The 21663-nt window shown below is 44.5% G+C and overlaps 1 long non-coding RNA gene across 1 annotated transcript in view; it reads right to left on the bottom strand.

The window, feature by feature from the left end:
* The window catches only part of LOC131481389 (uncharacterized), a 49493-nt gene that overhangs the window by 9212 nt on the left and 18618 nt on the right, over positions 1 to 21663 (bottom strand). The window lies entirely within an intron of this gene.

The raw sequence follows: 21663 nt of genomic DNA, 5'->3' as shown, positions 1-21663 counted from the left end.
ACATGGTTGCCCTAGCAAGGGCCGGAGCTCTGGGAGCTGCCTTGGAGAACAGCTGAGTCTTCTCCCATCTCTCAGGCTGAAGCCCTGAGCCACCGTGATGGCAGAGGCATCAGGAATGTGATTCTTGCCAAGGGATTCTTGCGAAGCTTCAAGCAGCAGAGAAAATCTGTCACATGCAAGCTGTGAGTTTTTAATTCTGCTTTATTAATTATCAGAATCCCATGTGATATAGTAAATATACATTCTCAATAGTTTATCAAGAAACTGATCTACACAGGACAGTTGATCAAAATTCAGGGCATTTGACGAACATAACCATGGGTGGTTTTTGTCTGGTTTTCACCAGTAATCAGTACAGATAGAATCAATTTGAAACACTGGTAAGATTTACTCAAGTTGAATGTATACATAGCCCATGAACCAGAAATTCTTCTCCTAACATTATGTACTCAACAGAAATGTATACTCTATGTATCAAAAATGTGGATAAAAATGTTTCTGATTTATGGTTGCCCCAAACTAGGAACAACTCAAATGCCCAGGAAAGTGGATAAACAAATTGGAATGTCTACATAGCGGAATGTTATACAGTCACAAGACTGATTGACTCCCAACATTGAACAATGTGAATGAATATCACAGTATAATGCTGAACAAACAAGGCAGACATGAAAGAGTGGTTGTCATATGATTCCTTGAAAATCAAGCTCAAAAGTGACAAAACTCACTGAAAATGTTAGAAATCCGCATGACAGTTACCCCTGTGGCAGTGGGGAAGCACAAGGAAACTTCTGAGAGCCTGGCTGGGGTTCGTCTCCTGACCTGGGTAATGGTGGCACAGAAGCGTTCACCTTGTGGGGTTTTATTGAGCTGGACGCTTAGAGTTTATCTGCTTTTTACAAGAAGCATGCCATACATAACTATAAACACAGACACGTTCATCTACAGTGGAGAAAAATGTAATAACCATTTGTTTAATCAACTGAGGAACAAGCAGAGCACAGTAGCAAGGGTGAACTTTGACGTTGCAGCTCTGGGTTTACCACTTACTATGTAGTTGCATGTTCCTGGAGGAATTACTTCTCATCTCTGGGTCTGGTTTCTCAACCAAATGTGCACAAGAATTCCTACATTAGAGAATCACAGGGAAAGTTACATAAACCACCATATGTCAACCCTTGCTGTAGCTTGGATATTTTTCATAGAATGCTTATATTCACTGGAAACAGTGGTTAATTCTGCTAAGTGTGCTCATTTTTTTCCATCTTGCAAAAACCAGAACATTTTTTGATAAGTGCAAGTATATAAAATCAGAACATGAACATGACTGACCAAATTTAGTAGACTAAATTTCACTATATAGACCAATCGAAATTCTCACCATTTGTGTCATATCACAAAAGTGTCATATCAATGTTACTCAAGTGTACTGGCAATCTCAGACTTATCAGTGTGGTACAAATGAGCCATGTTTGTTTTAAAAGACTATGTGCCTGCCCAGGCATGAGGATATTGGAATCCAGCACATTCAGACTGACAGAAATATTCTGTGGCTTCTTCCAGTGCTGCTGCATTTCCTAGCACTCCTCAGTGATCTTCCAGATTCGCCTCCTCACCCTGGCCCCTGCCTCAGCACCACCACCGTGTATCTATGCCCCCAGAAGTCAGCAGCCAAGCCACATTAGCTAATGGCAACTTGCATAACTCCTGATAACTTCCCTGCACTTTCACATATCTTATCTCATTCATTTCTTATGGCTGTAGCCAAGGGGTACAACAGAGAATTGCAGGTCAAATAGCACTATATGATGTTTGCCTTCATCTCCAGCTGTGCCCAAATTGGAATGATTAATGGTGACAGTATCAGCAGGAAGGGAAATGTGACACTGAACTCTGTCCTTCACCGAGTTCAACTCAACACACATATATTTATTAACTATTGGAAAAAGTCGTGGAATGCAGAGCTAACTTTTTAGAAGACAACATGAGGAGGGGTTGTTTCTTGGAACATTAAAAGTTGAGATTATTTATTTTTTTATCTGTGAACTACCTTGAATCTGTTCTCTGTACATTAATCTCTTATTAGCATGAGAATTGTGTTGTAGTAGTTACCATACATTTGCTGTGACCCTGGAAAATTATAAATTCCTTAAAAACGATTATATTTTTAGTCTTTAAAAATATAAAATTTTGTCCTTGAATTGTAAACATCAGAAATGTACTAAACGGACTAGGCCATTGCCGCACTGGTTAAAAGGAACAAAACACTGGTTGCTGACAGACTGGATACAGCTCCAGCTTCTAGAACATGACCTGGCTCTCCACTCGGTTAGCTGCTGCTTGACCTTTCAGTCTCCACTTCAACAGCACCTCCTCTGAGAAGCAATTCTGGCCTGACAGGTGGCCTACTATTTGCTCATGGAAAAGTCCTGGTGCTATCCAAAGTCTGCATTGGTGTTCACATAGAATATTCTCTTTGTCAAGAAACATGATTTATAGGCATCTTCTATTATACAATCGACACATTCATTCTTTATGAATGTATAACATGTTTATTATAGCTTATGGGTTTTTATGCTTATTGTTTATTGTTTTACTCCTTTCCACAAAACGTAAACTTTTCAGAAGAGATATCTCTGCTTTGTTTACCGATCCTCCCCAGAATCTTCACATAAGGGATTTTTTGGGGTCATCACTGTGGCATAGGGGGTAAGCCTCTCTGGCTGCAGCACCAGCTTGAGTCCCAGCTGCTCCATTTTCCAATCCAGCTCCCTGCTAATGGCTGGGGAGGCAACAGAGGATGGCCCAAGTCCCTGGGCTCCTGCACCCATGGGGATGACAGAAGAAGCTTCTGGCTCCTGGCTTCAGATGGGCCAGCCCGAGTCATTGTGGCTATTCTCTCTGTCTCTTTCTCTCTCTCAGTAACTCTGCCTTTTGAATGAAACTAAATAAAACTTTAAAAATGATCTATTTCTAATGCATGAATAAAGGTAGATGCCCCACTTTTGTGCTCCTTCACCGTCCTGGAATCCTCTCATCATAAACGTTCGCATTTGTCAGTGTAATTGACTCAAGTTTTTTCCTATATATGTATCTCTTAATTACATGTTTGCTCCAAATGAATGCTAGTGCTGACTTACTGCTCTAGCATTTCACTACACTGCAAACCACAAAGGGCCTACAGCACCTTGGGCACTGCCCTGCACAGAGCAATGACATACTCATCAAGTACGAGGCACTCTTTCTAAGCTTGGCATGCGCTAATTTATTTATTTTTCACAGCAACTCAATCACTATGTTGGGTATTACTATGATCCCTTATTTTATAGATAAGGAAATTGAGTCTCTAGGAAAATAAGAAATTTTCACAATGACCCATAGCAAAGGGTGGCTCTTGGATTCTGACCTAGGAAGCCTGGCTCTGAGGGTCAAGTTTTAAGTTGCCATGTTGAACTACCGCATCTCTATGAAGCCCTCAGTGGAAATAGTTCAAGGCATATTTTGCCTGCACTTCACTAGAGTCAAGAGCAGAGAGGGAATAGTCCCACTGTAGAGTATGACTCAGCTTAGCTTAAGATAATTCCTTGTCAAAAAGAGATCAGCTGATTGAAAAACTACAATGACATAAAAAAATCTGTAAACTATGAAACAGTGAAACATCTTAGTTTTCAAGGGGTGGTGTGAGGGACAAGCATTTGACACAGCGACTAAGTCACCGCTTAGGATGCTCACTTTCTGCATCACAGTGCCTGGTTTGAGTCCCAGTGACCCTGTTCCTGAGCCAATTTCCTCCTAATGCTGATCTGGAAGGTAGCAGGTGTTGGTCCAAGGATTGGTTCCTTAGATTGAGTTTTTGTCTCCTAGATCCTGTGTGACCTTCCTTGCCCTTAGTATTACAGGTGTTCGGAGAAGTGAATCAGTGAATGGAGGATCTCTTTTTTTCTCTCTCAGTGTCTTTCTGTCTTTCAAATAAAATAAAAACAAACTTTTTATTAAGGAAAGAGCTGGTGTGGGAGCTCAGGACCTCACTTGGCAACCAGTGATTCCTGTGGAAATCAGACTCCACCAATACCGTGGAACCCAAAGGCAGGGCTCAGGGATAGTATAAATTATGTGAAAGCTGATTTCGGCCCACTGTGTAAAAGAACGAATCCTTACAAACATTTAAAAAAAAACCCATGAGCAGATGAACAGAAAAACTCAATATGGTGTATAGATGGAATACTATTCAACCTTAAAAAGGCAGGAAAATCTGACAAATGCTGCAACATGGATCAATCAGTAGGCATGATAACTGAAATAAGGCAATCACAACAGGAAAAATGCTGTGTGAGTCCACTTTACATATGGTATCTAAAGTCAAATTCAGAGAAAGAACTATAGTTGCCAGGAGCTGGAAGACGGAGACAATGGCTCAGGTGCTTGGGCCCCTGCTCCCATGTGAATACATGTGGGAGACCTGGAAGCATTTGCAGACTTTGGTCTGGCCCAGTTTGGCCATACTGTCATTTGGCTAGTAACCTAGCAGATGGAAGATGTTGTTCCCCTCCCCCTCTCTCTGGCTCCCTCTTTCTCCCTCTGTAACTTGGCCTTTCAAATATATTCTTTTAAAAAAAAAAAAAAAGAGGGAGGGGAATTGTAATTTAATAAATACATAACTTTGTTTTAGGCTGTTGACGATGTTCTGGAAATACAGAGTGAAGATGGTCACACCAAAATGTACTCAGTGTCACTGAGTCCTACAGCTAACATGATTAAAATGGTTAATTTTAGGTTTTGTGTATTTTACTACAATAAAAAAACCCCACAAAGAATGTAAAGGAAATTATATACTACTTCCCAGGTACATTAGCAGGAAGCTGGATCAGAAGCAGAGCAGCTGGACCTAACTTGGCACTCCAATATGGAATGCTGGTATCATAAGCGGTGGCTTAACCTGCTGTGTCAAAAGGCCAGGCTTAAGTTTAATTTTCATCCTTATGCTTTTATTTGTTTGTTTTAAACTTTTGTTAAGCACTCACTGTGTTTGTACCTGTGTTAAGTATGGAATATCTCACGAATTCTCCACTAACCCCTAAGACATCATTTATATTCACTATTTTATAGATGAGAAAACTGAAGCTTGGAAATCTCCAGAAATGTGCTCAAGTCATCCCAGGTTCTAAGTGTGAGGAAGAAGGACAGCAGTTCTAGAGGCTATGTCCCACTTCTTGGACTGTGTGCAGTCACCAAAAGTGTGCAAGGTGCCACTCTCCAGGCAGTACCTCTGCCTCAATGGCCACATACACAAATAACTTATCCTAACAGGGTAAGGACACATTTAAACAGACAGAGAAACATTAGCAAGAGTGAAGCAGAGAGAGTACGTTCCAGGAAATAGGAGAAGATAGAATAACAAGAGGGGCATGTGAACACTGACAGACACAGGAAAGCGGCGGACACAGCAGTGTGATGTTGCAGTGACAGATATTCCAGTGGCATTCAGCAAGTGGCAATCTGAACTGCACCAACAGCCAGAACTCCACCAGCAACAAGGTGGGAAGCGGCATTCACCTGGAGCTGGGAGTAAGGTGTAGACCTGTGGGTGACACAGCTTAGAAACCTGCCCCAAGGAGAAGACTCTGATAACTAGAGGTACAATGATCAAGAGCAAAAGAGGAGACAAAGGCACAATGAATATTACTGAAGACTGTTCTGCAAAGGAGCAAAACCCTTTGCCAACCTCAGAGTTAACTGAGGAAGACATCAAAAAAAATGGGGGATACAAAATTCCAAACACTTCTTATAAACCGTCTTATCAACGATGAGCAGCACATAATACAGGAATTCAAGAAATTTAAAGAACATGTCACACGGGAAATGAATCATATGAAAGCCGATAGTTCCGAAATTAAGAGTACAGTAGAGCAAATTAATAGTACAGTGGGAGAGTCTCCAAAATAGAATGAAGGAGGCAGAAGAGGGAATCTCAGAATTGGAAGATATTTCCTGTCACCAGGGGAAACAAAAGTTGGAAGCATAGCTGGATCAGGCCAAAAAATGTATTCAAGATTTCAAACACACCATTAAAAGGCCAAATATAAGAGTTATGGGAGTCCCAGAAGGTACAGAAAGAGAAGCTGGGTTTACAAATGTATTTAATGAAATACAAATAATATGGGAAAATTTCCCTAATCTAGAGAAAGAATTGGGAAACAATACCAGGAGGGGCACAAAACTCCCAACAGACTTGACCAAAATTGATCTTCTCCACGACACATGATAATCAAGCTCTCTTCAATTGAACATAAGGAAAAGATCCTTAAATGTGCATGTGGAAAAAATCAATTGACATATAAAGAAATGCCAATTAAATTCACAGAAGATCTCTCAAAGGAAACTTTACAGGCAAGAAGAGAATGGAGTGACATATTCTATATTCTAAAAGCAAAAAATTGTCGGTCCAGGATAATGTACCCAGCAAAGCTTTCCTTTGTTTTTGAAAATGAAATAAAATTCTTCCACAGTAAAGAAAAGTTAAAAGAATGTGCCTCTTCCAAACCTGCCCTACTTAAAGATACTTAAAGATGTTCTCTTAACAGAGAAGGGGAATAGCACCCACTAAGACCAAAGGCAAATGTGAAGAACATCCCAGTAAAATAACAAGAGAAGACTAAATCAATGAACAAACCATTACTTAAATGATAAGACCAAATTACCACCCATTCATATTAACCCTGAATGTAAACGGCTTAAACTCATCAATTAAACATCACAGATTAATAGACCGGATTTGAAAAAGAAAACCCACCTATTTGTTGCCTTCAGAAGACATATCTTATCAACAAAGATCAGTGGAAACTATATCTCTTTAAAACTCTCATTAAATTCTTCAGTGACCCATAGATCATACAGTAGCATCATTTTCTTCAAGAAGGTTCTTGATTTTCTTTTTGATTTCTTCAGCGAGACATTAGTCATTCAGTAGCCTGCTGATTAACTTCATGGTGTTTTTTAATTTCTATTTTTCTTCCTATTGTTGATTTTGTATTGTGACTTTTCATTTAAGGGGATGTATAGTAACTGTGTAATGGAGACTATCATATCCAGATGTGAGGATATAATGCAGTATGCATCTCTACTTCCAGATCAAAGGTGGACTCCCAATGAAACTGTTAACTATATTTTGACAATAGAATCCTGGACACTTTACCATTGTCCATGCCAGCAATGATGGACATATGACTGTTTCTGAAGAACTATATTACAGTAATAATATAGGGGAACTCAGTGAGGGGAAGGAGGGAACTTGGGGAGGGGGTGAGGGAAATCCCAGGGCCTACGGAACTGTATCATAAAATGATGATAATAACTTTAAAAAGTATAAGAATGGGGCCCGGCGGTGTGGCCTGGCGGCTAAAGTCCTCGCCTTGAATGCCCCGGGATCCCATATGGGTGCCGGTTCTAATCCCGGCAGCTCCACTTCCCATCCAGCTCCCTGCTTGTGTCCTGGGAAAGCAGTTGAGGACGGCCCAATGCATTGGGACGCTGCACCCGCGTGGGAGACCTGGAAGAGGTTCCTGGTTCCCGGCTTCGGATCGGCGTGTACCGGCCCGTTGCGGCTCACTTGGGGAGTGAAACATCGGATAGAAGATCTTCCTCTCTGTCTCTCCTCCTCTCTGTATATCCGGCTTTCCAATAAAAAAAAAAAAAAAAAAATCTTTAAAAAAAAAAGTATAAGAATGGCTTATCCATTTGGCAAATGATATTTGAAAATCTTTTAAAATAATATTAATTTAATTGAAAGGAAGATACAAAGAAAGAGAGAGTGAGAGAGAAAGAGTTCTTCTATCCATTGGTTCACTACCCAAATTACCAGAAATGGGCCAAGCTGAAGCCAGGAGCCAGGAACTCCATCTGAGTCTCTAGCCTGAGTTGCAGAGGTCCAAGCACTTGGATATTTTGCTGCTTTCCCTGATGCATGAGCCAGGAGCTGGACTGGAAGCAGAGCATCCAGAACTCAAAAAAAAAAAAAAAATGCTTGTATGGAAGGCCAGTGTCACAGGTGGTGGCTTAATGCCCTGTATGACAGTGCAGGCCCCTCTTGGAACATCTTTGAGTTTGGGGGATACCAGATCTTGGCTCACTTGATATCTTTGATTTTGTTTTCTATTATAACTTTCAGAAAAACGAAACCAGCCTTTTCCAATCCCTGCTTGGCCAAAAAAATTGCTTTTAAAAGTAAAAAAAAAAAATTTTGCAAAAAAATTACTGCATACTAAAGGAACTTTTACAGCCTTGTCCTTCCACTTCTAAGGTTCTGCCAAACTAAAGAGCATGCTTAATAAGTGGTCTACCTTCTTAAAGTCCCTTTCCATCTTTGCTGTGTGCTCCCTGGACACAGAAAAAGACAATCAGCAAAACTGTGACATAGCCAGGCCTTTTAGAGTCAGCGAGGACCCATCTGCCGGTAGGCAGGTGAGCGCACGCAGGTGTTCTAGCACCCAACAGCTGAACCCTCCATGTCCCAGACTTTGTGGGGTTGCAGGAACCCAGCTGGGGTCAGGGGGTGTGCCTCTGACCCTAGCACCGGGATTCCAGCTGGGAGGTTCCAGCACAGCGGACCAAGTGGTGAAAAGGGCCCACCACGGACCTTCAGAGGCAGGTGATCATCTGTCTTTTGTTTCTTGTTCACATGCATAGTTAACTGCCCAGGATGTTCCTTCCCAGGGAGAGCTCACTGCGTTTATCTCCTGTGGACTTGCTGGGTTCTTCATGGTTGATTAGGGAGAGGGTGTGTTCAGCCTTGTATCAGAAACCTTTCACGCCAGAGACATGTGTACAAAGCAAGATGTCTCAGCGAGGTGGTGGGTACAGCAGGATAAGCTGTGGGTGGCCTCATATGGGAGAACACCCACCCTAGGACCCATCAGGGGAAAGACCCACAAAGTAGCATCAATTACTATGGCTGTGTTTCATGCATTCTTCAGTTTTTCGTAATGTTCAACTGTATGATTTTGGCTAAAAGGCCAGTGAGCTGTCATTTACTGTGACTCATTGCAGGCATGGTGTCAAGTGGCAACGCATAGAATGTATACTTTTTGTGCGCTCTTTGTGTGCTCTACAAGGTATTTCATCAATGTAGCACCTCTACTCAGTTCACTCTAAGCAAGCAATTCAAGGTAGAATAAAGCCAGACTGTATAAGACTCAGTTATGCTAAAATACAGATTCTCAGTTGCCACTGCCAGAAATGCTGGTTCAATGGACCTGGGGTAGGACCCAGGCATTTGCCCATCAGTGACTCTCTTCACCACTACATCATTACCCCACATCCCTGTACACACACCAGGGGATCCTCAAGTGTGTGATATCAAAGGCCCCTGCCTTTTGAGGAAGGCATTGGACTTAACGATCTGGAGACCTGGACTTGGGAGTAGCTGTGTGAGCTTGGCTAAGTCTTTCCATCCCTCTGCGCTTTCACTTATGTGTCTATTATACAAGAGAATCGTTCTTTAAGGCATTCCCAAGAGCACATCGAGGAAATCAGGGCCTTCCACAATGCCTTCCACAAGTTGCAGGTGTTCCAAATATCATGGCCACCAACCCCATATCCCCCAGAGTGAAGTGCATTTTATAGGTGCAGACCATTTGAGCTCTCCTGGTCCCTCCTCAAGCTCAGGCTTTTTAGGAGAGGCTACACTGTAGTCTAACACAGTCCCCATTTCCCAAGTCATTCTAAGAATTTCTACAGTCATAACTTAATGTGTGCCTTCTGCATGGCTAGATTGCATGGCAGGGCAAATGGTGATTTGCTTCACTTCCTGAGGGGCACTGAGAGGATACAGAGGTTTCAGCAGCCTATCTCTCCCTGACTCTGCCTCATTCTGGAGCTTCCTTCCTCCCTTATACCTTAGATGCAAACACACTAACTCCTGGGGTAGCCCCACGTGTCCGAGAAGAATGGTGGAGGTGCTGCAGGAGACTCCCGAAGAGCCACCCAGCTTTGCTGTTGTGTTCTGTGATGAGGCTTCGTTGTATGGAAACATCACAGGAGGACTCCTCCCAGACTTTGTGCTCTTCGGACTGACAGTTGTCCTTCTAGAAGGGATTGGGTGTTTGCATTCCTTGGTGTTTTTATGAAGACCTGGTCACCACTACCCCAGCTACCTGGATACTATCTGAACAACCATAACTTCCTGGACTCAGAGGTTGGGAATCTAGTTGTGAATCACCACCCCTTTGAGTTACTGCCTATTTGCTGGTAACAGAAGAAAAGAGGACAACAGGGACAAAGAAATAAGACGTCCTTCTTGGTGAGACTTCTGCTCCGGTGCTTACATTTGCACTCTCTCCCCCAATCCCTCTGATTTTGCAAGCAGTAGGCCCAAGATTACAGCCCCAACTGCCCTGGGCCTTCACTTGCTCAGCCGTACAGGGTTGTGACTTGCAGAGGCTACCAACACTCATTCACTGTATCTTGTAAATTTGTTGTACAAAACCACAACATCTTAGAGCAATAACTGCATGACTCCAGGTTCTGTCACCATTCGGGGTCATTTACACTTATTATCCACAGAAGATAATTGACTTCTATGACAAGAGCTTTTGTGCCCATGGCAACAACACTATGACCCTTCAGAAGTCAGTTCACCAACTCCCACACTTGAACTTCTAAACACCACTGAAAAACCCCAAGGCAGTAAAATCAAATGGCTAAGGTGAGATAGACCTCAGGACTGAGGTGGATGGAGATTTCAGCAGCGTAGCAGCTGCTGCGGGTACCTGAGTCAGGTTGGACTCAATGTTTGGGGCCCTAGCCCCAGCCACCGCTGCCAAGCGGTGAGCTAATCCTGGGCTTGCCTAGTCTTCTCCCTTCATGGTAATTACATCATGAAGGCCTCACAGCCCAAGTCCCTGGCTCCATCCACTGCTAACATTTAGATGGGAGGGGCCAAGGTGAGTTCGACCTCGGGGCTTGGGTGGATGGAGCTCCCAGCAGCGTGGCAGATGCTGGGGTTACCTGAGTCAGGTCAGACTCAATGCCTGGGGCCTAGCCCCAGTCATCACTGCAAAGTGGTAAGCAAATCTTGGGCTTGTGGGTGGCCAGAGTGCCAAGTGGCGCTGGGCTCTGCCTGCTGGCTGCCCTGCAGTGAGTTCTGGGGTCTTGGGGGTGTGGAGTTACTGCCTAGAGACATCCCTGGATAAAGCTACTGTATGTTTAGGTAGGAAATGAATCCTGAGGAACTCCCAATAACAAGACCACTGTACTTGAACGTACGCAAGGGGGTTGAGACACGGTGGTTTAGAGGGGAGAAACTAGAACACGTTTATGGGTCAGACTGATACACCAGCCCACATGGGAGTCCTGAGTAGGGCTTGTTAGCACAGAACATTGCTGACCACTATATGCCAGTCTACACAAAAGCTAGGGCTGAGGGCCTGTCTAGCAGGGCTAGATCCAAGTACCTGACTGAATGTCAGAACAGGTGACAGGTCACATCAGGCAGGCCCTGAACACCGGCATTCGAGGTAAGGTCCAGAGGTAGATTCTGTGAAGGATATGTGGGCCAAATCCTGTGGAAATACAAGTCCTGCTGTTTAGCTTAACAGTTGGGGTGGTGATGGGCTGAGCTAGGTGTGAACCTGTCATCACTTACGGGTACAGGGACCGAGAATACTCTGGGCAGCTGCATGTGCATCCTAAAATAGGGTGTGGGGCAGGCTGGGCTGCAACATTTACCAGCTCATACAAGGTCAAGATGCAGGGACAGGCTATGCCAGGCAAGGGCCAAGCACCTACTGGCATGCATGAGATCTGGGTCTGGGAGTGAACTGAGTGGGAGAACGTGGGAAACTCCCCTAGTGGGTCACAGCTCCACTGGTGAGCACATGATCTAGGCCTGGGGGTCAAGCAAGCTTGGCAAGATAGCTTTAATTGCTGGCAAATGTGTGGGCTGGTTTTGATAGAGGACAGACCAGGCAGGGCCAAGCAAACCTCAGCTCACAGGCAAGTGCAGAAATCAGGCTAGAGCACAGGTCATGCAGGACTAGACTGTCACTCCTACCAGTCTGCATGTGCCAAGAATGGGAGCAGACTGAGCATGGCCAGGCTTCAGCACCCGCCAGCAAGAGTTGGGACTGGGAGCAGGCCAGGTCAGGACAGGCTACAACATCCAAAGGCAAAGGCCAATACAGGGAAGGGACTATGCCAAGCTAGGTCAGAGCAACAACTGGCATGTGCAAGATCTGTGGCTGGGAACAGGCCTGGTTGGGGGGCAAAGAGGATGCCCTAACTGGGTTGTGGTTCCCATTGGTGAGTGTGAAGGCCAGAGTGGGGGCTGCTATCTGATCTGGACATGGCTGCAGTGTCCCTTGGCACAAGTGTGGAGTGGGTCTGGTCTGGGGTGCACCAAACTGGGCTAGGCTCCAGCACCCCCTGGTGCTCCTGAGAATCAGAGTAGGTGTAGGACGGGCTAGGCTAAGTCTCTGCCCCTGCTGAGCCATGTGTGAGCTGTGTCTGGGTGTGGACCAGGCTTGGCTAGGCTGTAACATCTAACAACAAAAACCAGAATGGGTGTGGACTGGTCAGGAAAGGTCACTGTTCCTGCTAGGACAGTAGATGGATTAAGTAGGGCTGGCCCACGGACCCAATGATGAGTGCGAGATCTGGCATTGGGAGAGGTTCTGGTGGAGGAGCTTGGGGAACTTCTCTTCTGAACCGTAATCCCTGCAGGTGAACATAAGAACTATGGTAGGAAGCAGCCCATAACCAGGCCAAGGAATGGTATCCACTGGCATATATTTGGCACAGGTCAGAAGTGGACCAGGCTGGGCCAGTTCATATCACCCACTGGCGAATCCGAGCACCAAAATGGAGTGTAATTCAGGTTGGGTTGGGTTGCAACACATGTCAGTTCACATGAGGGCCAAGACTGGGGGCGGGGGCTGAGCTATAGCAAGACCGTCAGAGCATGTCCCACACTGGGGACCCTGGGGTAGTTGGGAGGCTGGGTGCGGCTTAGCCCCTTATCTCACTCCTTCCCACAGATACAGGAAGGAAAAAAAGAGAATGTGGAAATAGTGATCTCACCCACCTTCCTATAGCCCTTGGCCCTTATCACCCTAATCAACTATGTAAAACTCATCAAAAATAAAAATAACGGGGAAAAAAAGAGTGTGCGTTCTTTCTTCTTAGCAAGTCCTCTTGGTGTTAACCATCACATTTATTATTTTGCAAACTAGCCAAAAAGTGAACTTCTAAAGCCATGGGGAATGTGGGTGCTGTGGACAGATGCTGACAGTGTAGGGTACCTTGGCAGCCCATCAGAAGGTAACACTGGATGAGCTGGATAAAGAAGTTCTGTTCTGTTGAAGAAGAAAAGTAGGCAACATATTCTAGGACTAGACTTCCTCTGAATCATTCCAATGTAAAAATGTTTAAGAGATTAAAAGGTTAAACTCTCAGCTATCTGAGAAGACTTATTCCCAGAAAGCAGCTATTTTTAACAGGAGTTAAATATTTATCACCAGTAAATCTGTAAGAGGACTTGTTAGACCATGCTGGGTGAAGAAACATCAGTAAGAATAGAAGAAATATTTACCCAGAACCCCCTGATCAACTATGGCTAAGTGCATCCTGAAGACTTTTTCTCTACTTCCAAACTTTGGGGAGTCATTTCATTTTACAATAAAACCTGTACCTCTTTCTAACATAGCACTGTATATCCAAGTGGCAGGATAGAGGTGAGTAGCATATTATACGTCATCTTAAACTAACTTTTGGATATTTGTTGAAATTTCCAGCAACCCTTTAAAATAATTTTTTTTTCATTCCAATAAACATGATGAAAAAAAACAATGTGGAAAATTTTAAAATGCAGATAAAATTTTAAAAGTAAAAATCACTGAAATTTTCATTCCCAAGACACAGAACTGCAAAAATACATCCTTTCATTGCTGCTCGGCCTTTTGGCTAAGATCAAGTGTAAAAATACATTCTTTCAACTTTTCATATTTTAAAATGTGTTTAATTGAGTATGAAATGCATAAATACATGAATTTTAAGCAAATTAGGAATAATATGTAAAAGTAAATCATCCATTGGCCACCTCCCTTACCATAATCCCCACTCTTTTTTTTTTATTTTTTTTTTAAAGATTTTTTTTTTTTATTATTATTGGAAAGCCGGATATACAGAGAGGAGGAGAGACAGAGAGGAAGATCTTCCGTCTGATGATCCACTTCCCAAGTGAGCCGCAATGGGCCGATGCGCGCCGATCCGATGCCAGGAACCAGGAACCTCTCCCAGGTCTCCCACGCGGTGCAGCGTCCCAAAGCAGCGTCCCAGAGCTTTGGGCCGTCCCCGACCGCCTTCCCAGGCCACAAGCAGGGAGCTGGATGGCAAGTGGAGCTGCCGGGATTGGAACCGGCGCCCATATGAGATCCCGGGGTGCCCAAGGCGAGGACCCCAGCCGCTAGGCCACGCTGCCGGGTCCCATAATCCCCACTCTTTCCCCCTACTCAGGTGAGTAATCACCCCTGGAAACCTGGACTATTTCCATATGTATATATGTGAAAATAGTCACATACAGTGCATTTTCTGTGCTGAGCAGTTTTTCATTGCCTGGATAGACCATAGTTGACCTCTTCTCTTTGGGGGAACACTTATCAACAATTAGCATTTTTCAATTAACAACTTTTTACTACCACAAACAATGTTGCAATGAACATCTTCTTTGTGTTTTCCAGTTACCCTCTATTCTGAATTCACACAAGAGGATATGGGGGATCCAGCTAACCTTGCTATGTAAAGTAAAAAAGCAGAATAGGATATTTTCTGTTTCCTGGCAATCTTTTTTTTTTTTTTATTAAGTTTATTCATTAATTACATTGTGTTGTAATTTCGTAGGAACTGGGATTCTCCCCACCCCTCCCCACACCCTCCCCACATGGTGGGTTCCTCCACCTTGTTGCTTAATCATAGTTCAAGTTCATTTGAGATTCCCTCTTTGCAAGCATATGCCGAGCATAGAGTCCATCATCTTTTAGTCCAGTCAAGTCCAACTACTTATTGGGGAGACCCTCTCTGGTCTGATGGCAGAGCCAGCAGAGTATCATCCCGATCAAATAAAAGCACTAACATACCATCAGCAACAATTGACATCATTATGGAATTAATTGAGATAGTATTGAGCAGCCAACATGTTAAAAAATAAATGCGATTTCTTAACCACATTCTGGAGCTTGGTGCTGGGGCCTGCGGAAGTTCCTGGCAATCTTGACAAGCCTCCATCCACCAGACCTTTCAGCATCTCTGCTTTCGTGGATACCTGCCTGATAAAAATCTGTCTGAGGGGTGGACATTCGGCATTGCTGCTGGGCAGATGTCTGAGTTGCCCAGCAGCAGAGTGTTTGGGTTTCATACTGGCATCTGACACCTGAATCCAGCTTCCTCCTAGTGTAAACAAAGGCAGCTGTGAAAGGTTAAGTAGTTGGAGTTGCACCATTCTCACAAGAGATAGGAATATGGAATGTGGTCATCTGAGCCTGTATCTTAACTACATCTGTCCCTCTAAGGCAGAGAAACATATTCAAATTTTTTTGAAAGGCAGATAATCTGAGCCAGGCAGAAGCCAGCAATGGCAAGCCAGGGACTACACCCTGATCTCCCACATGGGAAGCAAGAGCCCAAATACTCAGGCTGTCTCTGATTATCTAAGTTTAATAACAGGGAGCTGGACTGGAGGCAGAGCAGCTGGAACCACAGCCAGCATTCTGATATGGCATTCTGACATGGGAAGCAGAGGCTTAACCCACTGAGAAACACCAGCCCCCTTCAGGGATGTTTGATAGCTGTATAAAATATTGATGTGTAACAAAACTGATTTAATATGTCACCACTGGTAACATTTAAACTGGTTCTAGCTTCTACTCATTATAAACAATGCTGTGGTAAATAGTCTTGTGGCTAAACTCCGACAGTCATAAAACATTCCCGTAAGTGGATTTCTCTTTTCGGTCTTTCTATTTTGCAGATATCTGAGATTGTACCAAATACACCTCCAAAAAAGTGAAGGTCAGTTCATACACACACATCAACAGTAAAAAGAAAATATCAGCCTTTTCAATCCAAAGCCAGCACTAAATCTTTACATAAGCACATAGATAGTGTCTATTACATAGAACAGAATGGCATCTCATAGCACTATTTTGCCATTGGGCCCAGGCTGAACTGCTCCATGTTAGTTAAACACTGCTATTTTCTCTTCATTGGTTTACTATTCATGTACTTCGCTCTGTGTTTTATTGAAGCTTGCCTTGCTTCTGATTTGTAAGAATTTCTTACTATTATGGTAACTCTTTTTCATGTGTGTGAAATTTTCCTTTCTATTTAGCCAATTATCTACATTTGCTATGTTTCTGACATACAAGTTTTGAATATATCAATGTTCCATTTCAGATTTTGTCTTCTGCATTTTTAAAGAAAGTTTTTTTTTTCCAAAAAGTTAGGTAAATGTTCACCTATGATTTTCCCAATACTTCTCCATGATTCACCTTGAGCAGGCATCGTTCAGCCATGAGGGCATGTGCTGAGAAAGGCTTCTTTAGGTGAGCTTGCTGCTGTGTGTATGTCACAGAGGACACTGACCCAAAGGAAAACCAGGTAACATAAATAACCAGGAAATGGAATCTTATCCACCACCCTTCATTGTTGATAAAAACATCATTATACAGCCCAGGATTGTAGCTCTAATTACCAAAAACGTCCTCTCTCCCAACTTCACTCACCACCCTTCCTTCTTCCCCACCGTTCTTCCTTCCTTCTGTTTAAAAGAGGGAGAAATACATAGATATTTTTCCATTGTTTGGTTCATGCCCCAAGAGACAGTCCAACAGCCAGAGCTGGACCAAGCTAAAGTCAGAATCGTGGAATTCAATCCAAATCTCTTAGGTAGGAGACACGGACGCAAGTGCTTGGGTCATTTCCTGTACTTCCTAATGAACACATGATCAGGAAGTGGGAATTGGAAATAGAGGTGAAACTTAGAACTAGGCTCTGTGACATGGGTTGCATGTCCTAAGTGTCCTAAGCAGTGTTTTAACTGCTATGCCAGAGTTCTTGCTACTGTGAAGTCAAAAGTCATATGGCACAACCACATGAGATGCTGGCATGTGAAGAGTCGAAGCTTATTCCCTTCCCATCTAGATCTCTGTTAATGCACCTGGGAAAGCAGCAGAAGATTGCTGAAATGTTTGGACTCTTGACACTCTTGTGGGAAACGAAGAAAAAGCTCCTGGTTCCTGGCTTCAGTTTGGCCCAGCCCCGGCTGTTGAAACTACTTAAGGAATGAGTCAGCAGACAGAAGATATGTGTGTATGTGTATGTATATGTGTGTGTGTGTAGTTTGTGTGTTTGTGTATGTCCATCTCTCCTTGTTTTCTCTGCCTTTCAAATAAATCTTGAAAGAAAGAAAGATGGAAAGAATGAAGGAAGGAACGAAGGTAGACAGAGAGAAAGAAAAGGAAGAAAGCTATCTTCACACCAGCATATGCCTTCCTGTCTTGCACCGGGCCTAGTCTGCCTTTTATATGTCACACAGCTTGCCCTTGATGTGAAGGTGGCTCTTTTATATCCCTTCTGTTTTGCCTTTCCCAGGCTTACTGCACTTGAGTTGCTGAACTATTTGTTTAGAACATAGTTTTAGCCTCTCCACAATCCTGGTCTCTCTTCCAACAATTTTTTTTAACATAGCTAACATTTCTCTGAAAGATGAAATGGAGTTGGCATTGTGGCATAGCAGGTAATGCCATCATGCACAATACTGGCTTCTAATGTGGGCACTGGTTCCAGTCCTGGCTGCTCCACTTCTGATCCAGCTCCCTGCTAATGTGCCTACAGGCAAGCGGCTTATGGTGGTGCAAGTACATTGCCCCTTGCACCCACATGGAAGACCTGGATGAAGTGCCTGGTTCTGACATCAACCTAGCCCAGTTCCAGGTGTTGTAGCCATTTGGGGAGTGAACTAGCAGAAGAAAGATTCATTCATTCATTCTCTCTCTTTCTCCCTTTCCTTATCTCTCTCTTCCCCCCACCCTGTAACTCTTCCTTTCAAATAAATAAGTCTTAAAAAAGAAAATAGAAAATAAGGTCCAGAACTAGCCTAATTCTTCAGGTTGCATCTGCCTGACCTCTAAGATTACATTGGGAGAAACTCGTTCTTTATTTGGCATTAAAAAAAAAAAATGAGTGCTACTAAAGTTCTTCGTTTTTGGAGACAACAATTTCAGGCTTCAATATGATTGGGCCCTGTTGTAAACACAATAGCCAGACACTTTACACAAAAACCAGAGACAGAATTGCACAAGTTGTGCTGACTTGTTTTGGTGAAGTACCTGCTTGGGAGAAATCTTCAATGCCAACAGGGAGGAAAGGAAAATCACTTCCACACAAAGTAGAAGAACTCAGGTTGTGGAATTAGGACTGTTAACGGAAGTGTTATATGCCCAGAGAAGGCAGGATCTTGCCCACAAAGAAACCAGGGGAGAATGTGTCACTGTTAGGATGCCTGTCTTGGCACAGATCTCTGCCCTGGCATTCAAAGCATGTGATTTTGCCTCCTGTTCTCAGAATTTGGTGGGAGTAGCAGGAACTGCGAAGCCCTGTGTGCTTGTGGTCTGGGATCACATGCACTCTGCAGCTAGTAACCTAGGGTCCAGCTCCAGGCAGGGACCTCCCAGAAGCTTCCCTCTAATCCACACAGCCTTTTATCTCCTGTGCCCCCTGCACATGTCCCCGCCCCCGCTCCCGCCCCGGCCTACGCCCTCAGCAGCTCAAGCCAACTGTGCACTTGCAGGCAGCAGGCTTCCAGCCCCCACCATTAGGGGCAAGGTCCTGGGCTGGGCTCCCTCTGCACGTGGGATTGGTCTTCCCCTATTTCCTTCAGATCGCAAATGGCAGAGAGTTCAGCCAATCGGCTCTGCTGCAAATCAGGCCACCTATTGACACAGCTTCACATCTCCTTTTTCTAGGCTCATGGATTTTAGGGAGCTCGGTAAGGATCTAAACACTGGCTTCAATGCGAGGAAGAGGACAGGGAGGAGGAGGAGAGTGGGTAGTGGGGGAAGGTGGAACCTCAGAGAGCCTCTATTGGTGGGAGGGCAGCACATGATCCCCGGGGGTTGGGCCCTGCCCAAGCAATGCAAGGGGTCTGAAACCAGTTCTTTGTCCTAGGGGCTCAGCCCCTCTGACCTTGCAGGGGCCTTGTTTTCTATCAATTTACCCTTGGGCTTATAAAAACCTTTCTGAGTAGATTACAGATATCCCCTTACACGGGCGGCTATTCTTTCCGGCAGATTCAGGTTGAACACGGCCTGGCTTGTCCTCCCTCTGGCCTTGGAGTAAGGCAAAGAGAATGTGTGGGAGGGGAAGTGCGTTACTTCTCTTTAGTTCGGTTAGCTGGCAGGTAGGTCTCCCTCTGCCAGTGTAGGACTGAGCAGAGGCCAGGAGTTGGCACAATGGGTGGGGTGAGGAGGTGGCACCGCCTGCTATTGGTGACGCAGGCTGAGCCCTGTGACAATGCAGGAGGGACCCCTCTCACATCCTCCCATCTTTTCACTCTTCTGGTGGAATCCTTGGAGGTCTGGGCAGGGGACAGAGGGGTGAGACAGACACAGCCAGCCATCCTGAGCTTGCTCTAAGGTGTGGGGCAGTGACCAAAGTATTAACCCTATGTCATTTAACCTCTCCCTTGTGCATCTTACCTTCTGAAACTCAGCTATATCTCTCTTGCTGCTTATCACTGGGCTCAAGATGAAAACTTAGCATCGTGAGCACAGGCACTGTGGTGTGACAAATAAGGACTCCTGGGAAGCCAGCATTCCCATTCGGGACGCTGCTCCACTTCTGATTCAGCTCCCTGCTGATAGCCTAGGAAAAGCTGCAGGAGACGAGGTGTTTGGATCCTGCCACCCATGTGTGGGAGACCCAGATGAAGACACTGGATCCTGGCTTGGGCCTGGCCATTGGAGCCACCTGTGAAGTGAACCAGAGAGTAGGTGATCTCTTTCTGTGTCTCTCCTTCTCTGTGGTTCTAGCTTTTAAATAGTAGGAATCTTTGAAAAAGAAAAGAAAAGGAGTCATTTTTGAGTGAAGGAACAAGCCTGTGATTCTCATGGGAGATGAATGGAAATGGACAGAACTTTGAGAAAGCTGCCACAGACAGCTGGATCTTTGTGTTCTGAACCTTGGCAGTCTGGGTCAGAACATCCCCCACAAAGGGCATTCCTACACTAGCCAGTGGTTTGAGATGTCTGTTCCCACATTTAAAAACATTTCTTAGCAGGTCAGTTCATGTCCTAGCTGTTCCACTTCTGATCCAACTCCCTATGAAGGGCCTCAGAATGGCAGAAGAGTCATGATCACCCCCACTCGTGTGAAATCTGCTGGGCTGTGGCCTGGCCCAGTCCTAGCCCTTGTATCTGTCTGGTGGGTAAATTAGCAGATGGAAGATTTCTCTCTCTTTCTCTGCCCTTCAAACAAAAGCAAAATAAAATAAGATTTTTAAAGTCTGTAAAGTGTGAATCTACTATACTTTTCCCTTTTTGGTTTATAATGCTTGTTGAAAAGATTAGAAATGTATCTGACAAAATGTCAGTGCTTATTAGTTCTCAACAGAGCAGTAAGAAGTAATTTTTCTGGGCCTAGTGTGGTGGCCTAGTGGCTAAAATCCTCAGCTTGAACGCCCCAGGATTCCATATGGGCACTGGTTCTAATTGTGGTGGCCCCACTTCCCATCCAGCTCCCTGCTTGTGGCCTGGGAAAGCAATTGAGGATGGCCCAAAGCTTTGGGACCCTGCACCCGCACGGGAGACCTGGAAGATTTCCTGGCTCCTGGCTCCAGATTGGCGCAGCTCCGGCTGTTACGGTCACTTGAGGAGTGAATCACTGGACAGAAGATCTTCCTCTCTGTCTCTGCTCCTCTCTCTATATATCTGACTTTGCAATAAAAATAAACAAATCTTTTTTAAAAAGTAATTTTTATTCAACATGCTGAGTATTCTAAATTTTGTCACAACAGAGAAGGGCTATTGTTTAAGAACAGGATAAATAATTGTAGATAGAGTATGATTTTGTTTCATAAAAAGACATGTAAACAAAAGAATGCTAATGACAGAAAGGTAACATTCCTCTTTATTCTTTCCGGGTTTTTTCCAAATTTTCTGCTCTGATTATACTAAGTTGTTTTTGGCGAAGGTGGTTCAGAAGGAAACTAAGATGTGGTAAGTGAGCAGTAAGGCTTTCTGCTTCCAGATACACACCTCTGCCTGCCCGACCCTGAGAGAACCAACCAGAAGCCTCATGAGGAGAAAAGGCCTGGCTGCAGGCCCTGTGTGTGTGTGGGGGGGGGGGGGGGAGGGCAGGGACATGTAGCACCTCTGAGGCATCCCCAAGGTGCTGTCTGGGGCCAGGGAGCCAGCCATCAGCTGTGCCCCTCCACCCAGCAGCCATCTCCCTCTCCAGACGCCAGCTGTCAGGGTGGAGCAAGCCCTGGAGGCAGATGTGGCCAAGGTGATAGCAGTCCACTAGGCCAAATCTCTCAGGTCCCCCTGATAAAAGGGTGTGAAACAAAATAAGGCAGTTATCACAAGCAAGTGGAGGGAGGTGAAGAAAAGGAACTACAGA

This window comes from Ochotona princeps, chromosome 11, assembly GCF_030435755.1.
Source record: "Ochotona princeps isolate mOchPri1 chromosome 11, mOchPri1.hap1, whole genome shotgun sequence".
In the NCBI taxonomy this organism is placed as follows: Eukaryota; Metazoa; Chordata; class Mammalia; order Lagomorpha; family Ochotonidae; genus Ochotona; species Ochotona princeps.
This window is presented reverse-complemented; position numbering and strand designations above follow the sequence as displayed.